At 41.7% G+C, this 15732-nt stretch overlaps 1 long non-coding RNA gene across 1 annotated transcript in view; it reads left to right on the forward strand.

The window, feature by feature from the left end:
- The first annotated feature begins 1188 nt into the window (after positions 1-1188).
- The window catches only part of LOC125689174 (uncharacterized), a 32134-nt gene continuing 17590 nt past the window's right edge, over positions 1189-15732 (forward strand). The window contains exons 1-2 of the long non-coding RNA XR_007375102.1: positions 1189-1255; positions 7373-7565. This is a non-coding gene — a long non-coding RNA (uncharacterized LOC125689174). The remainder of the gene's footprint in view (positions 1256-7372; positions 7566-15732) is intronic.

A 15732-nucleotide genomic window follows, 5' to 3' on the forward strand; every position in this document is an offset into this window, starting at 1 on the left:
AGAGCTTTACAAACACAGCTCCCTGCTCAAGTATTTTTTTCTTTTTCTCCTGAAAAAAAAAAAAAAAAGTGGTTAATTGCTGGCAACTTATTTATTTCTAAAATGAATCACTTCTAAGAGACTGCAAAAGTGCGGAACAGGAAAATACACTGAATGTACAGGTGTCCGTGAGTCAAACCAAACAGCAGCAAAGTCTGTAAAACAATGCAATAAATGTCAAAGATGTTACAGGCTTAAAAATTATTCGTGGAATCTTGTTAACTGTCACAGATAAAACTCTCCATCAGATTAAAATATAGCACGTGATATCATTTCAGTCAGGACAGGTATTTCTGGGGAGAGGGAAGAGGTAGAAAAAGTGAGGCAAGAAATTGAAAAATGATTTCATCCTAACTCAGGGATGTTTCCATGATTGCAGAGGAAGAATGATTAATTTCTGAAACCTCTGCGGGGAAGGCACTCAGACAACATGGCATAAATCTACATTAGAGGATTTAAGTGCCTTTGTCAAGCATGTAGCAAGCTGAAGTTTGGGTGGCACAGCCCCTTGCCAGTCAGTACAGCCACTGCATGTTCCAGCTGAAGGTGGTCTGACAGCTTTATTGCTGGTGGATGAGAGCGCTGCCATCGACTGGGAAATGGGCTGTAGGCTCACAGAAAGGTCTGTAAAATAAACGCCTTCTGATGTTTGTTTTTATTGAAAAAAACAGCTCTTAATACAGATGACTTGTATTTTCGTTCTCTCTTTTCGCTATTTATGCCTACACATTTATGTAATCATAGACCTATGCATTTATCAAACACATAGCCTCAGCTTCAGAGACAACTGAATCAAGAAACTGCATATAATACAGTCTGTCAGAGAATATATTCTCAAGTGACCGCAGAGGACGGGAATTATGGCTTGCATCTCAAACAGACATCCTGAATGCTCCCTCCAGCTGTACAAACAATTGCACAGGACCTTGTCCCAGGTAGGGATGAAGCAATGCAGCAAGTAGAGGCCTTCTTGCTGGCTTAAGAGTGTTTCCAAACAAGCACGAGCAGCTCAGCATATTTTTTCAGACCCACAGTCTAGATAGGAGCATTTGTAAATAGCTTTGTTTTGCACTGTGTGTGATCCTGGTTACCTGATGTAAAAAATGTGGATCATCTGGATTTCAGCTATATTCTGTCCACACAGGGACCAAACCAGAAAAACTTGATTATGATGTGACTTGCATCTGATCCATTCTGAACCAAAGGGATCTTACAGGTGAGTTGGACACAACCGACTTTGTGACAGTGTCTGCTTTTTTCCTTTGCAAAATGTTTTTCACTCCATCTATATCAAATTTGCTGAAGTCTCTGTGGGGAAAATAATATATTTTTTTCTCCTTAAAAATGTTCATAGCTCTTGCTGTGGCATTCTGGGAGATTTCAGTAGATAGCTGTGAGAACACAAATATTATTTTACTGGTAAGTCCTGAATGCGTTCAAGTCTTACCTGGCAGCAGAGCACTGAAGACTGCTGTACAAAGTGTGTATCAGACTGAAACTTTAGTGGGCTTGTTAGTTATCACAGTAAATGTGGCCCCTGCAGGGAACTGTTTGCTGGATGTAAGATGATGAGGAGTTCCTGGGTGTGGACAGGAGAAAAGGCTGATGTGGCAACCTCAGGAATTTTATGGGTTTATGTTAAGCACACAGCTGTGGTAACATCAGGAGGTTATCAGGAGCCTGAGGAGATTCAAAAGCCAAGTAGAGAGACAGGGCGATCAGCCGTACAAACATGCTTCCCTGCTGGCAGGTAGGCTGCACTGTTTTGTCCCTCAGCTCACATGAACCCGCCCGGGAGAGGAGCTGAGCAGAAAAGGGAACTGTTGGGAAATGAGGAAGGCTGCTGCTTGCTTCACAACCACTTCCTGTGTTACAGGCTCAGCTCTTCTCCAGGCATTGCTGACAGGAATCCTTGCTGGGCTTTTGAGCTCTTTAGTTAAGAGTGTAGCTCAAGCTAGACAAAAGTCTTTAATGTGCAACACGGCGTTTGGTGGCCTATGAGAAATCAACTTGGCTTCACAGTGATTCCTTGCATGAAAAGCTGCCCCAGATTTCCTTGTCTGGCACAGCTGTTTGCTATTTCTACAGGAAAATGGGTCTCTGAGTATATTCTTGGAGGGGGGGGGGAACAGCAAGTGGGGCCTGGAGATACCTTGGGATGGCATGAAGGAGGCTTAATTGCTGCTGCTGAGATACAACTCTCTTTGTCTTAAAAAAGAGCCAAAATAGGAACACTTCCTTCTTCAGGCTGATGAGCAAGAGGCTTTTCAGACACCTAAAATTAGTAATGAGAAAAATTAATAGTTTGGAGTCCAAAGCAAAGTTTGTGTGACCTCGGAAAGGGAGGGAGAATGTGAGAGAGAGTCTTTAAGGGAATGAGAAGAATCCAAAAATATTGATTTCAATTTGTCATGGGAGAGAGCAGGAGAAACAAGCCATTGGAACAAGTTCTTGAAACTTCCCACTAGCTGGAATGTCTCACAGCAGAATGAAAACAAACAATCCTATAAGGTTTGCCTTCCCAGAAAAGATTAAGTCCAGTCCCTCTAGCCTTGCTCGCTGTCTCCGGGAGCATCTGGTCCTGTTTGAAACAGCAAAGAATGTGGAATTTGGGGTATATTAGTCTGCTAGTGGTGGTTTGTGGGGGAAAAAGAAAAGGGAAAAACTGTAGAGGACATCTTGCTGCTCCAGTAGAAGTGAGTAGAAGGAAAAAAAGGGAGAGAAGTGAGGAGTGCCACACTTTGCTCAGAAGGCAGCAGCAGCACTCTGCCTTTGCTGGGGTGCTGTGAGGGTCCCTGCCTTGGGCAGCCCTCTGCCTCTCCCTCAACGTGGATTCCTCACTGCAGGTTTCCCACCGTGTCCTGAACCTGGGAGCATGCTGGAGGTGAAGAAGCTGCATTTTGAGCTGTTGTGAGCTTTGGGTAATTTGTGTGTCAGATCAATGGGCAAGAAGCCCATGCAATTGGGCTCCTGGATTAGGGGCTCAAATAAATCCTGCCTCATATGACTGAGCTCTCTGCTGACAAGGAAGGGTGCAGCCTCTGTCTTAGTTTTCTGCCCTCAATAGGCCAGGCAAGAAAGAACTTCAGTGTTTAACTTGACTTTTTCATATTTAATACGAAGTCCAAGCAACATCACTGTTTTGACAACTTGACGTCTTCAAGAATAACGGAGGGCTGAAATAAGATGAGAAATTGATATTTGAAAATGAAGATGAGTTAAAATCAATGCATCTTAAGGTGACCAGACCATTAACGTGAGATGAACTTTCTTGTGACCTATAGGCATGCAAAGATTGACACCTATGCAGGATCAAAGGAGCTTATGAAAGGCTAAGGAGTACATGAGAGGAAATTGCAAATGTGTAGGTTGTCTATCTTGAGAGTGGCTTTTATTAGTTATTGTACATAATAACTATTGTGTCAGAAATGAAAGGGATTAACTCTCACCCAAGGTACTGCACCTGAGCAAATATTGTCTTGCCTGGGTGAAATGTGTGCCAACACAAAGAGGACCTGGTACGAAGCTACGTACTGCTTAAGTCTCACTTAAGTCTTCAAAATGAGGATTAAGCAGGATTTTAATGGTGAATATACGGGCTAATTTAAACTCATATTTACTGTAGTGTGTGTCTCCAGGGCTTTTGGAGAAATGTAGAGTCTCACCAGAACACATCAAAGCAACTGGAAAGTACTTTCTCTGCAGGCTGACCACTTCCCAGATTTGGGAGTTTCTCATGTCACTGAACTGAAGCTCCAAAGGGCTTAGAGAGAAACACAGAGAATCTAGCTGGATAAGTGGGCTTTAACAGCTAAATGTTTTGTCCTTTGCTGTGTTTCCTAATGGCTCAAATGCTTTGGTCTATGTGAGCAAGCAGGGGAATATTTTTGCTGGGGTCAGAAGGTTTTTCAGAAAAGTACTGTAAATATAGTACTGCAGTTTACAGTTTGTTATTGGAAGTGTGAATAGAAAACATTTGAAATTTCAGGATTGGAGTAGCAAGCACTTTCTCGCCGGAGGAAGAAAATCCTCAGGACAGAGGAAATATTTTTCATGCTGAAACCTTAAGTCTAGATCTGCTTCCAGCAGATGACAGCCACCTTTCAATCATACTCTTGCATCTGTACCCAGTTTGCACACCTCTTGCTAAATATTTTCCTGTTTGTGGAAGAATGGTGAAATGGTTTCACAAGAACACAGACCATTTGCTTGACAACCGTTCCCTTCTTTAATTGTCTGTCTTCAGCGATAAGGTGTGCCTCTGTAATGTGGACTCTAACCACCAGAGGGGAAAGAAATGGAATATAATCTTATGCATGGCCTGTCTTAGTTTTCTGGGGAATCCTGTATTTGTTATGTCTGCCCTTCCTCTTCCGTGACATAGCAGGGAGGAAGAAATGAGGAACGTCATGGGGGTATATCTGTAAAGCCCCTCCTGTCTGCTAGCCCTTTCCCAGTTGCTGTGAGGATACCTTATAGAGATGCCCTTGTTTTTTCCATGCATGTTCTGAAACATTAAGATCACCAGAAGGATGTGAGAAGCTTGGGGACACTCTATAAAACTTTTCTTTCTGAGAGGATGTTTGAAACTGCTTTAAAAATGTTTCTGAAGAGTTTGTAGCACCTGCTACCCTTCCTCTAGTTTCCACATGATAAACATGCTTCCCTTGGGTACAAAGCCAGCACTGAGTACTAAGCCCTTGTCTATGGCTGGTTTACTACAGTTATTGGTTAGTTTGAGGGATCGTTTTACTTTTTTTTTTTTTCCCCTAGATTATTTCTGAAATGCTTTGTAACCCAAATGTGTTCTGATGTGATTTTATTTCATTTGTCCTGCATTCCCTTCCTCCCTGTCTCATACTTAATTTGGTCTTGCACATATAACTGTAAGCACTATATTTTTATGCTTTGCATTGATACTCTGGCTGTGTTCTGATCTGAAGCATTAGTGATCGGAAGCTGATTAGAGATTGGAAATAGCTATATCAGTGCTGTCTTGGATTAAAGGAAAAAGTAAGATAAAATCACAGATCTTTCCCCACTAGCTTGTATGGTTCCCTACCTTCCTGGCAATCTGAGTGGAGCACAACAAAAATTGTTCCTCCTGGTGAAGGGACATATAATTTACTCGGTATAAATAGTATTACAATCAGCTTGTTTATGAAGTTGCTGGCTTCATATAATTGCTACTAGGCAGTGAAATGGAATGGATCCCATCCTAGTCCTGTGTATCTTTGAACTCTGTATTTCATGAGTTACCTGTCCAATATCTAGCGATCACAGTATCGATCGCTTTTTCTCCATGGCCTTTGCTGGCAAAGCCTTGGTCTTGTGTTCTGGAATAGTTGATGAACAGTCATAACAGTAGTTAGGAATGAGAATGATTTGCATGCCAGGACCCATATATACTTCTCTGACACTGACATATGAGGAGGCCATCAGGTGGTAATGGGCTGCCCTGTCCTTCATTTAATATTTGCCCCGTGTAGGAACACTGTGAATCAGTTCACTGTCCCCACAGGATTCCTTTGAGGATGTCAGTGCTACTGTTGCCATTTTATAGACGAGGACATTTTTTGGCAGAACAGAGCCAAATAACACAACCAGCGTTCCTCTAATATCTATCAGATGGCAATACATAGAATATAGGAATTCTGCGTTGCAGAACCTTGTAGCTACATGCTTCCCAAATTTTGCTATGGACCGCATTCTTCTTGATTTACACACTAATTGGAAGGACCCCTGTCGCTCCAGCTTAATTTCTGATTCCCTAATTTTCCAAATAAAAACAGTGCAACAACTTTTGTATAATATTTAAGAAGTTGAGGTGAGGGGAAGTCTCAGAGGAATCAGATCACAGGTGTTAAAACTTGCACCTGTGTGGCTGCGACTAAGCTGTGTGTATATACAGGGCAAGGCAAGAACCTTCCCTTGCTGGAGTACTGCATCCAGATGTGGAGTCAGCAGTACAGGCCAGACATGTCCTGTTGGAGTGTGTCCAGAGGATGGCCACAAAAATGATCCAGGGGATGGAACATCTCTCCTATGAAGACAGGCTGAGAGAGCTGGGGCTGTTCAGCCTGGAGAAGAGAAGGCTCTGAGGTGACTTGAGAGTGGCCTTTCATATGTAAACAGGAGCTGCAGGAAAGAAGAGGACAGACTTTTTTTAGCAGTCTGTGGTAACAGAACAAGGGGAAATAGCTTCAAGCTTAAAGAGGATAGATTTAGGTTGGTTGTACAGAAAAAGTCTTTTGCAGTGAGGGTGGTAAGGCGCTGGCACAGGTTGCCCAGAGGTGTGGTGGATTCCCCATCCCTGGAGACACTCAAAGTCAGGCTGGATGGGGCTTTGTGCAACCTGATGTAGCTGTAGATAACCCTGTTGATTACAAGGGAGTTAGTCTAGATGGCCTTTGAAGGTCCCTTCCATGTGTAAGGATTCCCTGATTCTATGCTGGGTAAGTTTATAGGGAGTCTTTCAGCAGTCAACAACAAGTTGTGTGTTCTTTAAACATAAAGGTAGAAGTAAAGGAATGTCTGTTTCTTTATTATCGGTATGAAAAAGTGTATTTAATTTTTTGTTCTGACCAACTTGCTCACATTTTGACAAAGAGCAGGAGAAAAGGGGGAGGAGAAAGGAGAGATGGAAAGAGAGAGGGTCAAAAGTCCTCTGTTGTATTATTTCTAGAAAAGCCATCGCTGGTGAGCTTATTAGTAAGGCATTTTCAGTGGAAATACAGTATTTCTGCTGGACAAAATGCAAGAATGTTTTATCTCATGGAATTTCCCACTCAGAAATGGAACAGTTCTTACTGCTGCAGCTGCCTTGGGTCCTAATATGGATTTAGAAAGTAGCTCAAAATACCAATCAGGACCCAAAGACACAGCTGTTATGGTGGCTTTTCAAAACCTTAAAGGGACAAACAAATAAATGTCAGGAGAAAACTATGCCATAAAAATTATCAGTTAAAAAATAGAAAGGATCCTACATTTTGCTGCTGCATTATTAGCCATTCATTTGGATTTCTCTAACAGCTGGGTCTGCCTAGAATATGCTATGAAATTTGTTCTGTTTCTTGTTTTGTGTGCACTGAGTCCAAGCAAAGACCTTCTGTGAAGATGTCAGTGCCATTTTGCTCCCAGAGACTGTAGCTTTCACCTTGATGCAGCATTGTGAAGACAGTACTTTTGTTTGTCCTAGTTTTGATGTTTTTTTGATGTAAAATGCATTTTCTGAATGAACAGCTTTGCCCTTTGTTTGTAACTCAAACTGCTGAAGCCTATTTTCACTGACTTTTCACTTATGCAGCATTTAAATGTGAAGTTTTTCTTTCAGAAGCATCTTCAGGGGGCTGTTGGATACCAGAATCTCACTTCTGGTTCAAGAAGTCTCTGATTCATGGACTGCTGCAGGAGAGGATTCTGAGGAAGTATCACAACATGCTTACCCTGATCCAGCCCATCGTTCAGTGCTGGAGGATAGTGGGATGGATCTGTGGTCTCACCTGGTACAGTTCTGTACACATAATGTATGTACGTCTTCATTCCTCATGCCCTTTTTTGGACCTCACTTACTGAATTTCTCATTATGGAACTCAGAGTCATTTATGGGAATGTAAACTTGTGCTAGCAGAAATCCCAGCCTATATCTGTGTTAGTGAACTGGACAGTGCCAGGAGCAGTTGACGTTAGTGGCCTGTGGTGCTTCACTGTTAGCATTCTCCATAGCATGATGTTGCCTATGCCAGACAGCAGTCTGACTGATATGGCATGGGCAACAGCAGGAGCCAGGGACTATTCCAAGCAGGCAGATATGGATGAGGACTCCTCTTTGGGGAGTGAGCAGAAGGAGAAAATTTAGCCATATGGACACGAGCTGTGCCATCCAACTCATGCTCAGGGGCAGGGAATTGGCGCTGGACTGTTTTGTTTTCTTTTCCAAGGCAGGCCTGTTGATTTCTGCACCATGCTGCCAGGTCCTAAGACAGAACGCGTGTATAGCTCTCTGCATACAGGAGGCAATGCTAATGACTGGCTCCCACTGCAAAATATGTCACAGAGAACTTCAAGAGGATTGTTTATGTCCCCAGAACCTTGAGCTGGAATAATGGTTCTAATTTATTTATGCACATTTTGACATCTTGTTATGTTTTATTCTGTAAAGCTAAATACGGTCTCAGAACCTTGGAGTTACTGCTACTAGGTAATACCAGAGAGGGCTTTTATCTCCAGGCAGATCTTTTCCCCTTTGTACAGACTTCAAACTGCTGTTCTTGCATCTGCGTATCTGTTTTGAGAAAGGACAAGATTCAAAACCACTGTCCTTGTGTATCAGTTTGAGAAAGGACAGTGAAACTGAGGAAGGATGTGGCCTATCTGCATAACTGGGTAGGAACAGATTGACTTTGCATCAACAGTGAATGCTTGAATAACCCATTAGCCAGTGACCTTGGCGTGGGACCTGTCACACTCAAACAAGAGCTGTGTCCCTTTCTCCTATGAATACTCTCCTGCTCTCTAATGCAACTCAGTTTTCAATTTAGATCTGGTAAATGCTATAGTTTAGGGTACCCCCTAGAGAGGCTCAGTCTCTCTTTGTCCATGAGGGTCTGAAAAGCAGTTGGACTTGTTCTGGTTTGAATGCATTTTATGGTTTATGAAAGCAATTGTATAGTTTACATAAATATAGTATCTCCAGTGTCCATTATTATAATAGAGTGTCTATTATTATAGTAGAGTTTACAGCTAATCAGGTTGTTCACAGAAGCATTGAATAATTTGGTAAATCAGTAGGATACAATTTTGGTAGATGGAGTGGTGGTTTTGACCAAAGAACTGGCTGGTAGGAGCACTGGTGATGAGAGATCTGTTTCTTTACTAATAAGCACGGGTCTGTTTGACTTCAGTGTGCTAGATATGTGAACATGATTCTAGGAGAGCATGTCAAGAAAGAAGAGAACAGGTATGATTGCAAAGAAACAATCATTTTGGGATTTGACAGGTTCTGTTCTATATGCTTGCATGTATCCTGTACTGTGTATGCTTCCTAGACCACCAGAGAAAAAAAGGGACTTTAAATGAAAACAAAAGAAAGAGCAACTGTAAAACCAAAGCACCTGATGTTGGATTTTTTATGACTTTGAGTTTTCTTTTTTGTTCTCTACAGCAGTGTTATTAAAAAAAGTAATGTTGGGAAATATTCCCAAGCACTGCATTGTCTACATTTAAAGTGTTAGATGAGTCCATGGCTGGATTTTGGCCAAGCCAAAGTAGAATTCTCCCAAATGATTTATGGGCATTATTCAAGGATTAGCTCCAACCAGGACCCCATTTTGAATAAGTACATGACCACCTTGTTTTGGAGGCTAAGAGGTTTAAATAGTGTGGACAGGGATTGTCTGTAATGGGCAGCTGTAAACCCCTAGTACAGTCCCGATTTTCTAGTACAGATGTAGGTAGTGCAAAGGTCTGTACCATATATGTTTGGAAATAGCTGAAGCAGGGAAGAATAAAAAAAAGTATATTTAACTTAATCCAGGATATAGAGGGATGACAGAAATCACATTAACACAGGCTCTTAATTCCTTGCTGAATATCTTCTATTGGCTCTAAGCAGTAGTAGCACAAGAAAAATAACATTCATGACGGGCCAGCGTGGATCCCTGGAGTCTCAGTAGGGACTGCTGAGAGACGAAGCTGTAAATATGTCATGATAGACTGAAAATAAATAGGTACCACTCTAGGGGGGCGCTTAGTACATAAGCGTTGTCTAATGTTCCCTAACCTGAGTGACAGTCTGTGGGACGGACTGATTGTTGCCTTTGGGCTTCAGTTCTACTTTTATGGATTATTTTTATTATTATTTAAAAAAAAGAAACCAAAACTTTCTCATACCCATTTCTCCAACAACAGAATTTCCAGAACAAAGCTTGGTCACATGGAGAACACTAGTTACTGCTTTAGATACAGTGGGAGGCTGTTACTCTGCTGCTGATTCAGAAGCATTGATAAGAATGATTAGGCTACCATTCATTTATTAACTCCTCAGACAAAGGTTTGGCTAGGCTTATAGTCCAAGAATGAGAGCTACTGCTACACTAGCATTTGTGTTCAGTCATTCACCACCAAAGTCAATGATTTGATTTTTTCATTCTTGTCCTTAGAGACTGCTGTTGATGACCCAAGTTGAAGGCATAACTGATGGCTGTGGTAGTGCAAACAGAAAGATTTGCATGAATGTGGAGAGTTAAACTGAATTCTGTCCTCTTTTTGATATCAGGATTTGTTCTCAGATTGTGTTTATCTCATAGGAATGTTGTTCTCCAGGCTGATCAGAATGGCACTCTCATTTAGTTCTGTAATCGATTTGATAGTTACCTGCTCACAACAGCAACTTCCTGATAAACAGTGTGAAAATCATGAGTGTTAGTCAGTGACTTACAGCTTTTTATGTAGTCAAATGCAGCTGAAAATGTTGATATAAGAATTTGGGTCAAGTCTTGACTATAATCTTATCTCAGAACTGCCTAAGAGTACTGCATGCTCCTCTGTCCTCTTTGTAAGAAGGCAGAAATTTGTCGTGTTTCCCACAACGATTGCTCTTTCTGTTAGCACAGACAGAACTTGAAGGTCATCGAAGGCATTAACCACTGGAAATCAGATGTAAGATCAGTACACCATCAGTACAGGCTTTTCCTAGCTTGAAGTATCTAGATTGTTTTCAGAAATGACTAGTTGTGATACTCAGGCTGTGAAGGTGCACTACCTGGTCTTAGGGCTTTGCCTTGAATTCTGTTTCTTCTTACAAAACACACGTAGCTGTGTCCTCTTCTCAGGCAGTGAACACTGGCAGCAAGTAGCTGGTGCAGATCCTGCCAGCAGGTGTTTCATCTTAGTTGGCTGTTATAGGGCTTTTTGATACACTACCATGAATTTTTTTTTGAGTCTGTGAATTCATGTGAAAATGAATTATGGAGCTGAGGCCTGGCCTGCCTTACAAAGTTGTTGTGCTCTAAATCATTTTTTTTCCCCCTGTAATCAGTTGGGGCCTGTGGGTGTTAGAAAGGCCAACTACTGAACGATTTCCCATTTTCATATACTGTGGGAAGGAGTTCTCATCGTTATACCCCTGCTTCAGAGAGATTCACTCTGCAGGACAATGGGGTGATTGCCTTTCTGGCAGATAAGAAAGCATATCATGGCAAATACAAAACTTACTTTCTTTTCTGTTGTTTCAGTTCATTTTGCTTTCCTGTCAAAACCCAGTTTCTGTGCCCTGAGGTACCAGTGTATATCTCCAGCATGCCATCTATTCTTTATTAGCCCTTTGAAACCAAGCACACACTGTACGTAAGATATCATGCTTCAGCTAACAAGAATATCTGGCTAGGTAAAAATAAGCTGCTGGCTGAAGACTCAACACTCCATACTGCAAGGGTACGTGGATATACAGAGCTACAGCCTGGAGTAACTTTTTGAATTTTGTATGTATGAGCATTTGTGAGAAAGGAGATTGTGAATTTGTATGACCTTTATAACGAGTTGGCACAAGGCTGTATAGTTTACTTTGGGCTGTATTTTGCTAGCTTTTGCACATATGGAATAGCATCTTCCTCTGCAATAATCTCACCTATATAATGGTGTCAGAATCTGGCCTACCAGCTGGAGTGAGCTATTTCACACTGTATCTGCTATTGCTTCCTTTTCATCTGTTGAGATAGAGCGCTTTGCTGTGTATCCTGTTATCCCATGGCTCTCTTTTTGGAGTTACATTCACACATCTTGATTCCATCTGTACTCTGGAAGAGGCCCGTTAGGTGGAAGATGTATCTGTCAAACACATGTAGATTCTGGACAGCAACCCTTTACGGGTCACGCCTTGAAACATTACTAATTTGATTTCAAAGGGAGCTATTACAAAATGTCTTTTGTGTTGTTAGGCCTCAGGAGAAGGACCTCAGTTGGACACAGTGAAATGCTGCATTTGCTATAGCCATGGAGCCCCTTGTTGGAACAGATATAAGAATCAGTCGTGTCTTTGTCTTGGAGCTCGGCACCTCTTCAGGAGAAGTCCCCTGATGAGAAAGGGAGACGGCTGAATGTGTGTTAAAAGGGCCAGGAGACAGAAACTTAGTGATCCACAGCATTCATCTGATGCTGTCCAAAGCTGTCGAGCAACCTCAGGAAATGAGTGGAAATTTGACTCTTGTTTGGCTATCTTGGGTCCTGAAATTGGGGCAGAGGGGGCAAGAGAGTTGACGTATACATCTGTGCGCTCTGTGGCAGTGCTTTGAACCTCTGTGTTGTAGCCTGTGGCTTCTTACTATGCAGTCATGTGCATTTTTAAGACCAAGAATTAGACACCTTTGTGCTTAAAGTTAAGCATGACCGTGACTCACTCAGCTGTCACTCTTACAGATGTGAGAACCATATGGATGGGGAGAGGTAACCTAGACCGAAAATGCAAGTTGAGGGATTGCAGGGCAGGAGACCAAACACTGAAAGTGCATCTGACAAAAGTGAATAATTGGCCAATGTTTCCACTTCTGTTTGGTCAGATTTTCAACACAAATTAATCCATTGTCTCAAAGTAGTGGTTTCCTTCTTGGTAAACTGTAGATTTACCTCCCCATCCTCCCACCCCACATCCAGTTACTTCACTGTTTGCAATTAGCTGCATTCGCTTGTAGGCTGCACGATCTGTGAGCACATTAGAGCCATGCTAGTAGCCTGACTGGCATTCATAAACAGGCAGCGCTTGGGACTTACTAATACCCTAACTCAGTGCAGAAGTGTGCCAAAATAAAGGTCATTTTAATTTCATGTTATGTCACGCAGTTTTGAAGTGACATGTGTTTAACGAGTTTTCTCCAGTTAATGAATGATAGCAAGTATTACACTAATAGGCTTTGATGATATGCCCACAAAAAAAAAAGAAGGCAAAATCTTTCCAAAAACATTAAACTGACATTTTACCAGAGGAAAAAAAAAAACAAAACAAAACAGCGACACAACAGAACAAAGATTCAAACTCCTGCCCCCAAGCTTCCATAATGACAAAAATTAGGCTTTTTGGCCCTCTCCTGATGACAGTTTGCAGAAGTTCCACAGTAATTTATTTATAGTGTGCCCATCACTTGAAACATTGAGACTGATCTCGTGATGGGGATAGGAGAGCATGAAGGGAGCAATTTGAGCTTGTCACAAACACTATCTGTATCACAAACCTCATGACAGGAGCATTAAAAGAGTGAAAAAATGTTTCCTAAGCGTATGTTGTACCCCATGATTATGAACAAAAAGGTGTGGAATAGTTTCTGTCTTCTCATATAGCAGTGTCTGCTTGTCTTATCCCTAAGCCCAGTACCCAAACTGGTTGTTCCCTGTCATCTTTCTGTCAGGCTGCAGACTCAAATGTGCACAGACACAGGAGGCACTGTCTGAGCAGCAGGAGCACTTCTGTGCTGCGTGGGTGATGGAGCACTGGTACAGGCTGCCCAAAGAGAATCAAAGAATTGTTTGAGTTGGCAGGGACCTCTAAAGGCCATCTAGGCCAGCTTCCTTGCAATGAACAGGGACACCTGCAGCAAGATCAGGTTGCCCAGAGCCCTGTCCAGCCTGACTCTGAGTGTCTCTTCCTTGGAGATCTCCAAAAGCTGCCTGGACGTGCTGCTGGGCACCCTGGGCCAGTCATTCTAATTAATTTCTTTTGGAGGTGCTTTTTTTTTTTTCCCCCTAGTATTTTTACTGCTGGTTTTGTCTTAAGCCCACAAACTGTGGAAAGACTGCAGTACTGTGTATGGACACTGAATCTGCTTGTGTTGTTTAGCTGATCAATCGCTTTTTGGGTCAGTGAGTGTATTATTTGACAGTTATTTGACACAGCACAGATAAATCTATATAGGTAATAACAATAATTTAGTAAGTAGAAAGACATGCTGTACTTTGTCTTAAACAAGATGAAATTTAATAATACAGCCATTCAGTACAACTGCAAATTGTTCTTAGAACTAGCTTTGCAATGTTTTACTACCAGTCAATATTCATGCCAAATACAATGTGACATGCATGTTTTTCTAGTATATGGGCGTGAGCAGTTGCAGGAGCTTCCATGGTTATAAATTTGCCTTATAAACTATTTTAACAGATCTTGAAATGTTACTGGTCATATCAAATTCAATGCTAGAAGATAAACAAAATGGTTTCGGGAATATTGATGATGCTGCGCTAGTTATTAAACATAGCTTAGTGCTTTCATAGTAATAGGAACCTGAAGTTGTTATCTTTTGAATGCATATGTCATGCAACTGCAAAATCTCATAACATTACAAAATACTGTGTCTTTGCTACTCTTTGACTGATACAATGCTCCACAGAGTAGAAATTCTCTTCTGAGCTGAGATAGCAGGATAACACTACTCTTCTATTCCTTTCTCATAGATTTCAGTAGAGCTGCACATGCATCATGTCACTGGTTTTAATTGGCTCTGTTATCTGTCAGAGCGAGTTATTCTTCAGCCCCTTTTACATTCTAGGTACACACTGCTGTCATGGTGTCCCTGCACTGGCAGCTGTGGGCCATCAGCCCTCAGCACTGCGAGACATGTGGGAGCTGCAGCAGGGCTGATGGCAGGGTGTTAGAGCTGGGAGCCAGCCTGCTGCTACGGGCCTGGGGGAAGCAGCCCTGGGGCTGCACTTGTGCCACAGGGCTGAAGGCAAGCTGGGCTGTACGTGTACAGCAGTGCTGCACTGACAGACCACTGTGCCTGTGAAACAAGAGAATTGCGTGCAGTCTGCAGGCCTTTCCTGTCTTGCATTTTATCCCAAGACCCACCTCCCTTTAAAAAGACATTATAAGGGGCTCTAGCATTTCTCTAGGTAGGGTTTATTTCCTAGTAGGAGAGACATTTCCAGACTGCATGCAAATTGGTGGAAAGAAGAGACACACTTCTATAAACTTGGAGCATGTGGAATGCGAGGGGAATGTGTTCTGTAAGTGATGCGCTTGTTTGAATGAGTGATCATGCTCAAACAATGCATCTTAATTGTTTTCTTCAGGATAATCTTGCAGTCCAAAAAAAATATATATATATATAAACTTCATAAAAACAGTCTCCAAAAGTTATTGTTGTAGTGTAAAATTTTAGATGAAAATATATGCAGGCAATTGTTCAAAAATCAAACTTAGTGCTTCCATAATAACCATGGCTTTGCCAAGATTCAATTTGCATTCTCAGAGATCCTATGGTATACGAATGAGTTACCAGACCAGTTGTAGGGAATTCTTATACATACTTGCATGTAATTACTGATGGAGGAAAAAAAAAAAGTGTAAATTTTCTCTGAAGATACTTTTGACCTATGCAATTAGATAGATCTTCTATAACGTTGACACTTCATTTTACAAGTTAATAATTATTTTTTTAGGACGCCAGCAATTTCTGGCTGGCGCAAAATCCCTACTGTCCTCTGGGTAGATACTTTCTCTATTAGTATTTCTTTTAAATTTTAGGATGCTGCAAGCTGCCCCTGGCACAGATGTATGTCTGCTGGTGCAACTTCTGTGCTGGTCAGATAAAAGGCAGTGCACAGTCATTTTGGGTTAATCTGCATCTAACAATGAGAATAATTGTGGCAATAGTACACATAGAAAGTAATTCAGGCATTTTGGAGTGTTGGAGGTGTTTTTGTTATGCA

Source organism: Lagopus muta, chromosome 2 (assembly GCF_023343835.1).
Source record: "Lagopus muta isolate bLagMut1 chromosome 2, bLagMut1 primary, whole genome shotgun sequence".
In the NCBI taxonomy this organism is placed as follows: domain Eukaryota; kingdom Metazoa; phylum Chordata; class Aves; order Galliformes; family Phasianidae; genus Lagopus; species Lagopus muta.